This window comes from Geospiza fortis, unplaced genomic scaffold (assembly GCF_000277835.1).
Source record: "Geospiza fortis unplaced genomic scaffold, GeoFor_1.0 scaffold1, whole genome shotgun sequence".
Classification (NCBI taxonomy): Eukaryota; Metazoa; Chordata; class Aves; order Passeriformes; family Thraupidae; genus Geospiza; species Geospiza fortis.
In genome coordinates, this window is record NW_005054320.1 from 5,927,001 (window position 1) to 5,937,030 (window position 10,030).

The window sequence follows — 10,030 nt, forward strand, 5'->3', positions numbered from 1 at the left end:
GTGGTAGCCAGCGTGACTACTGCGATAGGTATGTGTGTGTGAGCGGCGCTCGGTGTCCTGCGGACAGACCCACGGCCACTGACAGCATCCCCGCGCTCACCATTCCCTGTCTCGCCTCCCACGGTCCTGCAGCTCGCTCGCATCAACTTTGTGCTCTCTCTTCTCAGGACACCCACTCCATTTTACTGGAATTTTACTGAAAGCCAAAAGCTCTGCTCCAGCACCGTAGTTTCTCCCTGCCTGCAGCCAAGTGCCAGGTGCTGCTGGAAAGGGCTGTTTGCAGACAGCTGTAGGGCCGTGCAGGTTTTCTCTCTTTACACCGTTCTGTTTACCTCATTTACCCAGCTCTGCTAGGCCTTGGTGTGAGCAGTGCTCATTTTTCACTCCTGCCCATTCCCAGACCTGCAGAGCCATGGACCAGGGCAGCTGTGGTCTCAATGGGAGCAGAGAGGTTTGCACAGCACTGTTGGTCACGCTGTGCCCCACAGCACCATCAGAAGCAAACAATGACCTCTTACTTCCCAAGCCTGGTAAAAGGATCCAGTTTGCAGCCTCTGGCTCTGGCAGCAGCTCCCACTGCCCTTTACTAGGTTTCACTGATGTCCCAGAGGAGAAGCTGCCGTAGGACCTCTCCATCCCCTTTTCCCATCCTCCTCTGAGGCTAAACAGAGGCATGAACCTTGCCCAGGGAGTCTAACACCACCCTCCAGAAAGTGTTTTCCAGCCTGGGCAGTGATGGCTGATGAAGGCTCAGTGGGGCCAAGGGTCACATCCAGAGTAGGTGAAGGAGGCAGGAGCCTTGTTACTGCCACATAATAAGCCCCTTGGAAAGCCTTGGGCAACAAAGGTCCAGCAATTTGAAACATGGAGACCCATGGATTTATTCTGAATTTTGGCACTGAAAGCAGGCCTCCAATTTGCAGAGGTGCAGATTATCTGCAGCTCACAGTGGCTATAAGGATGGTCCCCATGCTTCAGTATCTCTGGAAATCTGATCTCTTTTAAAACACACAGGCTCTTAGACTGAATTTAACAATCTGGTCTCTGCCTCCATGAAACCAGGACCATAAGTAGAAACATCTCCCAGGAGGAAGTGAGGGGAGAGGAGTGAGACCCTGACTGTTCACACAGGAGCAGGAGTGAAGTGATTTATTTCTGGTTCCTCCCGAAGCTAGCAGGGAGCACTCCTGGTGCCCCACTGACTCATGCTTATTACTAAGCACCTTGTAAACTGTGATAATGAGAAATGGCCATTTTGTGCGTGCTTCAGTTTTGCTCTCAAAAAAACCCAACAAAACTCTGGGGGTATGGACAGTTCCTTGGCAACTGTTACAGACACGTGGATGTGCATCACCTCTTATTCCTCACCCAGCAGAAGTGGGACCACAGCCCCATCCCAGTGAGCTCTTCAGGCCTACAGGAGCTGGTACATCCTTCTGGGTGTCACTTGGCATTGTCAGAGAACATGCAGCTGCAGCCAGGATGTTGGGGAGTCCGGGAAAAATGCCTGGGTGTTTTGTCTGGAGGCAGGAAAGTATCTGCTGCACTACAGGTGTGCACCAAAGAAGAATTTGTGCTGCTGAGCAGGAAGGAATGGAGGCCTGGAAAGGCACAAATGAGGGCAGATAGCCCATAGTTAAGGTGAGTTGTGTTACAAACTCTGCAGGGATGAGGGTCCTGCTGTGCTTAAAGCACAGTCAGTAACCCCGTGTTGGGAACGCATCACCCCGTGCCAGAGAATAGCTGGAGCCCAGCAGCAGCATGGCTCAGCCCAAGGCTGGATCCTAGGAAGGGAAAGCAAGAGCTGAACTCATTTGAAACTGCCAGGGGAGGCGGAATGCAATTTTCTCCATCTGTCTTCCATGTCTTTTCTCAGCCCTTGGTCTTTATAAACACCCTGTTGAAGAGTTGAATTCAGAGCTCCCTGGAGAGGTTCAGTATCCATCACAACACTGCCTGGTAAGAAGGATAAAGCACCTGCTCATGCCTCTGCTGTTGCTCTGGCTCTTCATCCTTAGCACCTTGTTCATCCTGCATGGAGCTACTTACACATTACAGCTGCTGGATCCTCTGTGGGAGCTGGGATCACCTGGGACACAGCACCTCATTTTGGAAGTCTGGCCCACGTCATTTTCTCCAAGACATGCGCAATGGTTGGATCCTTGTTTCAAGTTTACTGTTGAAAAAACGGGGCTTGGAGCTGAATTTTGTGGACTGAGACCCACTCCCTGCTTGCCAGTCATTAGCAATAACACTTCTCTTCTGGGGTCTGGCTCAGGGTTTTAGCCCATTTCACACTTAAGCTTTGTCCATCCTCAAGGGTTCACACCCAACCAGGATATCACAAAAATACCCTCTACTTTAACTGCATCTTTTGGTCATCTGCTAAACTCCTCTTAAGCAACTCACATTGCAGTCAAATTTCACTAAATTTGTCTGAGTTTTCTTTAGGATGAATTGCACTTGGTTTTTGCTTCATCTTGGGGAAAATTAATGTCTTAGAAAAGCCAAATTTATATATGACTACCTGTGATTGTCCTGACTTTGCAACTGCTCAGCTGCACTGTCTCTACACATCACGATGAATCTAAAAGGGAGACAGGGTGTGCTGGATGGACACATCCTCTTCTGGGAAATTATCATCCAGCACACTTAGAAACTCCCATGAGACTTGACTGTGGCCTGCAGGCAATCTCACAGATGTGTCCCAGGATTAAATTATCTATGCAAATACAGTTTTCTTTTCACACGTTGCAAATGAGCCTGTAGAGAGAGACCCGTGCTGGGCCTCGTTTGATGAGGCAGTCAGGTACTCACAGGCTTGCACACTGTGCTCCCTCTTGGCTTTCCTGATCTGCATAGTCTGCTCAAGTCCCCGCTGTAGAACGGGTAATGTTGCCATTAGCATGAAGCACTACCCTTCTCTCTTGCAGGGACTCTCTCCTTTCTCAGCAAGTGGCAGCCAGAAGTTCTAACATCCCCCTTTAAAAAAAGCATGTGGCCACACATAGGCAATACTGGTTTTGTCCCATTCATTCTGAAAAGGGAAACTTCTTCACATTTTCCTCTTACAAAGTTTCCTATTTGGGAGTTAAAAAAACTGAACGTTTTCTGTTCACATACCCACTCCAGTCCCTTGGGAGTGAATTCTTTGTTTTACCCATTTGAAGGTTCATTGAAGCTATCCTGCCTTTCCCAGCCCATTTCCAGGCCATGAGGTTGGGCACTGGACTTCGGACAGGCAGCCATCCAGAGAACCCATCTGCAAGAACCAGGGCCTGTGCCCCACACAGTGAAGCCTGTCAGCAAACACCAGCCACTTCTTCAACCTTCAGGAGTTTCTAGTCTCCTCTCCAACTCTCAGGAGCAGGACCTTGGACTTTTTTTCTACTTTCCTGAGATTTCTGAAGGCTTGACCAATCTTTTGCTGTTCCCATACCATCCTGTTGGCTTTCCAAACAACCTCTTCTTCATTCCCCCTGACAGAAGTTCCCCATTATAACCACTTACCTTGATAAGGCAACTGGGAACATGTGTGGACTATTCTTACACAAAGAACTGCCCTCAGGGAGGTTCCCACTGCTCACTCTGTTCCTCCCAGTACATCCTGGAAGACTGTCCATTCAGATGGTGAAATCTCTGCCAGGAGTAGTTAGGTGCAGCTGAGGACATGAGTAAGAGCCAGGTCACATTCCCTTTGAAGCCCATTTTCCATGGCTCTGTGAACTGCTTTAAGGTAACTTTGTAACTCAGTCATGCCACAGAAAATTTTGAGCCCAGTTCGTGCCTGTCCATCCAGGGCAAGTTAAAAAACCTTCCTTTGTAGTACAAGGCTCTGCATCTTCCCAGATTTGAATCAGTCTCTCAGAAAGATGATCTTTGTATGGTTGATGTGGACCCCACTGTTGCTAGATGGACAAGCCAAGATCTTAGGAGTGACCCAGGTGGAAAAAGAAATAGGAAAGAGTGGGGAAAACCAGAGGGATCAAGAATGTGGTGGAAGAATAACACCATGTGAAGAAAAGTGACATGTGACCCACATCCCCTTGTAGTAGAAGCTACAGCACTTTGAACTCGTCTGGGGCAGGAAGATCAGCTCCAGCGTGGTTTCCACCATGCTTAGAACTGCCGCTCGCTCCCACCCATGAAAACTGGTTTGTTAGCAACACCCTGCTCATCCTGCCTGGCTCTTATGCAAAGTAAGGCTCATCCCAGAATCACCTGACAGGGGGCCAGGTCAGAAAGTCACAGAGGGCTTGGGCCTGAGACATGACCTCCTTCAAAGCTGCTGTTTGGCAGCTCCCTGTAGAAGTGGAGCTGGTGCTCACTACTGGAAGAAAGGCTGGTCTGCTTCAACTCTCCCTACTCCTTTCTGCTCCATCCATGAAGCCAGTCTGTGGAGTGTTTGAAATTCTGTGTGAAGACTTTTTGCATCCTGCCAGTGGCATTGCTGGATAGGGACCAGCTGGATGGAGAAAACCCTCAGTCAGTCTGTCGGATGTGGGAGAGACGCTGACAACCTTTTGTAAGCTGGTTTCCCACATGCTTTCTAATTATTGCCTTTTTGGGGGATAGCATCAAGGGGAAAACACGAGGTTATGAGTTAGGTACTGTGGCAAGGAAAAGGGAGCCAGGGTAGAGTTTCTAAGAAAGCAGCAGGATGATCCTACACTGCAGTGTGTAGCCAGAGTGTGTGGGAATCAAGGGAGGCTGTGACCAAGCTTTCTGGTGGAGGAGGCACCAAGCAGCTCTCTGGCTCTGACAAACAAGGATGTTCATAGAGATTTGGTCCTGGGACTCAGAGACAAATGGCCTCATCTTTGATGAGATCCTTTCCAGTTAGGACCATCACTCCAAATGTCCCTCCATTCCTCTTCCTTCCCTCCACTTTACCTACTGAGCATGATGTCACAGGGTGTTGAATATCCCTTTGGTCAGCTGGGGTCACCTGTCCTGGCTGTGACCAGCCCCCCAGGACTCCCCAGCCTGGCAGCCTGGAAAGGCCTTGGCTCTGTGTAAGATCTGCTCAGCAATAACAAGAACATCTCCATATTATCAACCCTGTGGACAGCACAGATTCAAAATCCAGCCCCATACCAGTCACTCTGAAGAAACTTAACTCTACCCCAGCCAAAACCAGCACAAAGAGGAGAGAGAAACCTGGTGGATCGTTCCCTCTCCCACATGGGGTTGGAGTACACACACAGCTTTTATTAAACATCAGCAAATCCCTCTCACAGGATTGGGATCAGGCAGAATCATACTTTCTGGCAAAGCACGGGTTCTGCCAGTGGGAGGACAAGGCATCCTTGACTGAGCTGTCCACAGGTTGACACGTTTTATTTACCAAAATATAAAAAATAGTGTGGGAGGGTAGGCAGGGTGGGTGGGGGGGAGCAGAAAAAGAACCACACAGTTTTCTTCTTGTTTTTTTCCCACTTGTGTTTTCCATTGGAGACTTGGTTTTCATCAGTCCCTGTTTTTGGTGAGGGAATAACAAATGCCCTCCAAGGTCAGATGGTGCTTCAGTGAAAGGCCATGCCTGGTACCAACCTGCAGAAAACGCAGCAGAGGTCAGAGCTCCTGAAGGACCAGCCAGGCTCTCTGCCCAAGCTCTAGTGCATGCTGACCCAGGAGAGCAGGAGTTCAGCTAATTTTAGGTGAGGGACTGGTCATGCCAGATGCAGTCAGTGAACTCTTTCCTTTCATACTGAGTCTTAATGTAGGATTTTTATTAAACATTTAGCATGACCTGGAACCCAGAGGAAACATTCAGCCTTTTGGATGCTAATCTGAACCACCAAAGCTTTTAAGGTTCCCTTCATGCTGCCAGCAACACCCGGTGCCAGCAGTGATTAGTGGTCTCCTGGGAGGTATCTCAGCCTCTTAGGATTTGACAGGGAAACAATAAAGTTTGCAGTGGAGCCGAGTTTCAGCTGTGCCCATCTGCTAAATAACAAGTGGTAAATGATAGTTTCCTTCAATTGTAGCAGTCCATGACTACTCATGAAGTCATATAATGAACTCATCTCAGTTAGTCACCATGTTCTTTCTTCTACCTGACGCAGTGAAGATGTTTTTCTTTCTAACAGTGGAGAGTAAAACCAAACCCAAATCCCCATTAATGCAGATCTAATGCACATGCAGTGCACAACAGAAGCATCTCTTGTTTCTGGCTCTAGCTGCCACCTCTGAGTATTTTTCCATTTAAGAACAGGAAAGACAGGCCACTGCCTTCCTTGAAGGTGTTCCCTTGTCACAGCAGGGGCCTGGCACTTGTCTCCCTGGATGCTAAGCACTCTCCTGCCAGGTAAGGACTGCACATCCCTGTTTCCAAATCCTCACAGACAATGCCCTCTTGCTCATGGCAGTCCTTAGAAACAAAGACTTCAGGCTGAGACAGAACCATGTGGCACAGAGGGCATTAGTGGGAGATGTTCATCACTCAAAATTAGTTCCTGATGCTGGTGGGAATGTGTTGAATGAGAAGGGTCCCATATCCATCCTGAATGGGCCATCCTGGAGCAGAGACCTGCTGTGTCCTTATCTGTCCCCGTGGGGACAGCTATGGAGCGCTGGGGGCCAGTGTGGAAGGTGTTTCTGGGCTCTCTAGGAGGAGGAAGAGGAGACACTAAGATGTGAGGACAGAAGGAAAGGCCACAAACAATTTGCACCAACCAGCCCTGTAGGAAAGCACACCCATGAGAGTGGGCTCCTTGGCATAGTGGATGTCTATGCTGGCTGCCAGAGAAGGGGCTGCTGTGTGAGAAGTGGAAAGGGTTACCGTGGGGTCATGGAAAAATCCTTGTGCAGAAGGAAGAACAAGAAGACAGGAAGGGGGTACTGAGTGGAGGCAAATGGGAGTAAATAAAGATAAGCCAGTAATGCTGAGAAGCTGAGTCAGTCCGCTAAATCAGGGCAAAGCCTTGCTTTCCCAAGGACAGCACTGCTGACTTCAGAGACAAAGGCAGAAGGGGTTATGAGAAACAGAGCCAGGAAATGGAAGCTCCCACCATCTATGTTTGGGCATCCATAATGCCAAGAATAACTTAGTAAATAGGAAGTTAAAAGCCAGGAGCTCGTCAGCTGAAGTGAACAAGGAAAGTCGAGCAGGAAGAGGAGGGGTGACAACTGAGAAACAAGGCAAATGCAAGCCTGGCATGCAAGGAAACAGTTGTTTCTTATTCTCTGTAAAAGCTGGCACAAACAAATTTTAGAAGCAGAGCTATTGTTTCCAATACAGCTTTCTGTGGATATGCAACACCCAATTTAACAACCACTAAACATCCACCTTGGTGGATGCTGATCTAAATATGCCCACATTTTACAAATCACATGATAGATTTTCCATGGTCTTTAAAGCTATTTTGAATCAAGGACATGTACCTGAAAAATCACAGACCTTTAGTACAGAATTTTTAACTATGCAGTGAAGCACTTTGATCAACAAGCTCACTGCTTTGTTGCCACTATGAAATTCAGAGCAGGAACTGCTTATTGCTTTACCCCAACATTTAGAATCTGAGATGGGAAAATATTGTACAACTCACAAGAGTTTCTGCTTACTGTCCTTTAAAGGGATTATAATCACAGGCTTCATAGGACAACACACACCAGCCTTGAAGTTGTGAACTCCTCAGTCTCTCTGAAGGTTCTGAAAGCCCATTCATCATGAGCTGCTTTAAAAATAAAAGAAACACACCTTTCTTTTCTTAAAAAGAAATTGAAAAAATGGATGTCTTTGAAAAAGTTTGACTAGATGCTTGCCAATAAAATTTGCATGAAGAAGACACTTGTTGCTGAATAAAAGATTGTGAAGACAAGACATTTCTCAGCTTTATTCACCCTGGAGAATTCTGAAGAAAAGTTCATAACAAAAGCAACAGGACTTGCAAGTATAAAAAGGTTGTTACTGTAAAAAGAGGAGAGAAGAGGGGAGGAAATGGCTGGGCTGCCATGCACAACTCAACAGTCACAGGGAATAGCTCTCAGATCTGGGATGTTCAGGCCCCTTACGACAAGGAGAAAACACAGGCAAGGGAGGATGTTTTTATCCCTGTAGCCAGGAGTGCCAGCATTGATGTCTTCTTATGAAACAGCAACTCAGCTTCTACAATGGTTAGTTAAACCCAAGGAGGTACCAGGCTTCTGGGAAGCAGGCTTGGGAAAATGCATTATGCTGGTGCCTAGAGCAGTAGCAAAGGATGACTAGAACAGCCTTTTCAAATGTCATTCCAGCCTTTCTGTTGCCAGGTTATTACTCTGGATTTCAGAAATGAATGCACTGAATGAGCAAAGTTACTGCAGAACCATGCACACAACTCCTGTGGTTGCCTGGACTGAGACTATAACCAACATAAAGTTGTCTGCAGAGCCTGTGGAAGGACAAAAAGCTTTCTGCTGGTGATGAACCAGCCATCACCTTAAAGATTTGCTGGGTCATGATAACCATGAACCTCCTCATCCATTCCAGGTTTCACTGGAGGATTCATCTGTTGGCGCATTAATGAATGTGAAAGAATTATTTGTGGGGCATATTTCCATATTCCTACATCCCTTTCCATGGAAAAAGCAACATCAATTACCTTTACACATGATGAAATATGTTCTGCTCTATCCAAAGGCCCTTTGTCACACCACTGTTGCTATTTTGTCATGTCAAATTATCATCAGGCTTCACCTTTGGCCACAGAAATCCGGGGACAACACCATGATGGTTTAAAAAGCATCATGTGAGACACCCTGACGAGACACTTGTGATGTGTGGAATGGTGTAGTAGGCATCTTTGTTGAAAAGCTGTCTGAAGAGGGAGTGGCATTCAGAAAATGCCATTCAAGAGGATGTTTCCTTCTCAGTCACCTGGTAGAGAAGCCACCTTCAGAGCCCATGATGGATGGCACAGATCACCCCTGGTGTTCTCCTTTTGCCAGGAGACTACAAATGGTGTTGGAAGGTGTTCTCTGTCAGGACACCCTTGGTTGAGAAGCTGGTGTTGGTTTTGAGGAATTACCCTGGGATCAATATTATTTCATAACGTGAATCCCCAAAAAAACTTAGGTAATTGGCAGTGTGACACAGAAGTGGCACTTTTGCTACCCATTTTCAATATACTTCTCAAAGGAAGCCACCTTGGAGGGGCAGATCTGTGACTGTGGGGAGCAAAGCTCCTGTGACAACCCAGAGCAGAAGCAGGTGGCCACTGGTGAACCTCCTTCTCCACAAGAAATGACCTTTTGGATGCAAAAACTCACCTGTATAATGGCAAAGGCATCTGCCATTTCCCAATCCTAAGGAGACACCTCACGAGCCTCCCCTGGACCATGCAGGGATGGGCCCTTTTGACATCCTCACCAGCAGCCAGGCCAACTCTTAGAACTTGTTTTTGGGCCAGCCACCTGCAGCACCAGCAGCAATTACAGTAGCACCCCCTGCCCTTGCACATGCCCTTTTCCAGGCTGCTGGTGGAAGACAAGCCCTGCTAATCCCCTCCTGTGCAAATGGCATTTATGTGCAACTGGTGCAGGTAAACAAGCACAAGCTCAGGCTCCTCCTTGCTGCAGTAACATGCTGGCCCTGGGAGATGCTCTGCCTTTGCCCTCTTTCCCATGGGCAATACACTAGCCACAATGCCCTGCTTGGGATCACAGGAGCAGGAATATACCCCATCAGGGCTTTGCCAGCCACTATTAATGCAGACCATATTTATGGCAATAAACCAGAGCAGATCCCTTATTCACTCAGAGTTTAAATCTAACATGCCCACAGCTCTCTATTGAGAAGTGTGGAAGCAAACAAGATGCTCCTGGACATGCTGCACAATGGTTTTCTTCCTCATGGCCCACAGTTGTGAGCACAGGGTTGAAAATGCCTGCTGCCACAACAGTCAGCCTTCAGTCAAGGGCAGGTTTTGCCTCCCAAGGCCATCCTTCTCCCCTCTACATACACACCAACCAAAATCTGTTTTCCTAGAAGCATCATGAAGTGTTTCTAGGCAGGATTCTTGGAGGGCTGTGCGTGGGACTAGGGACG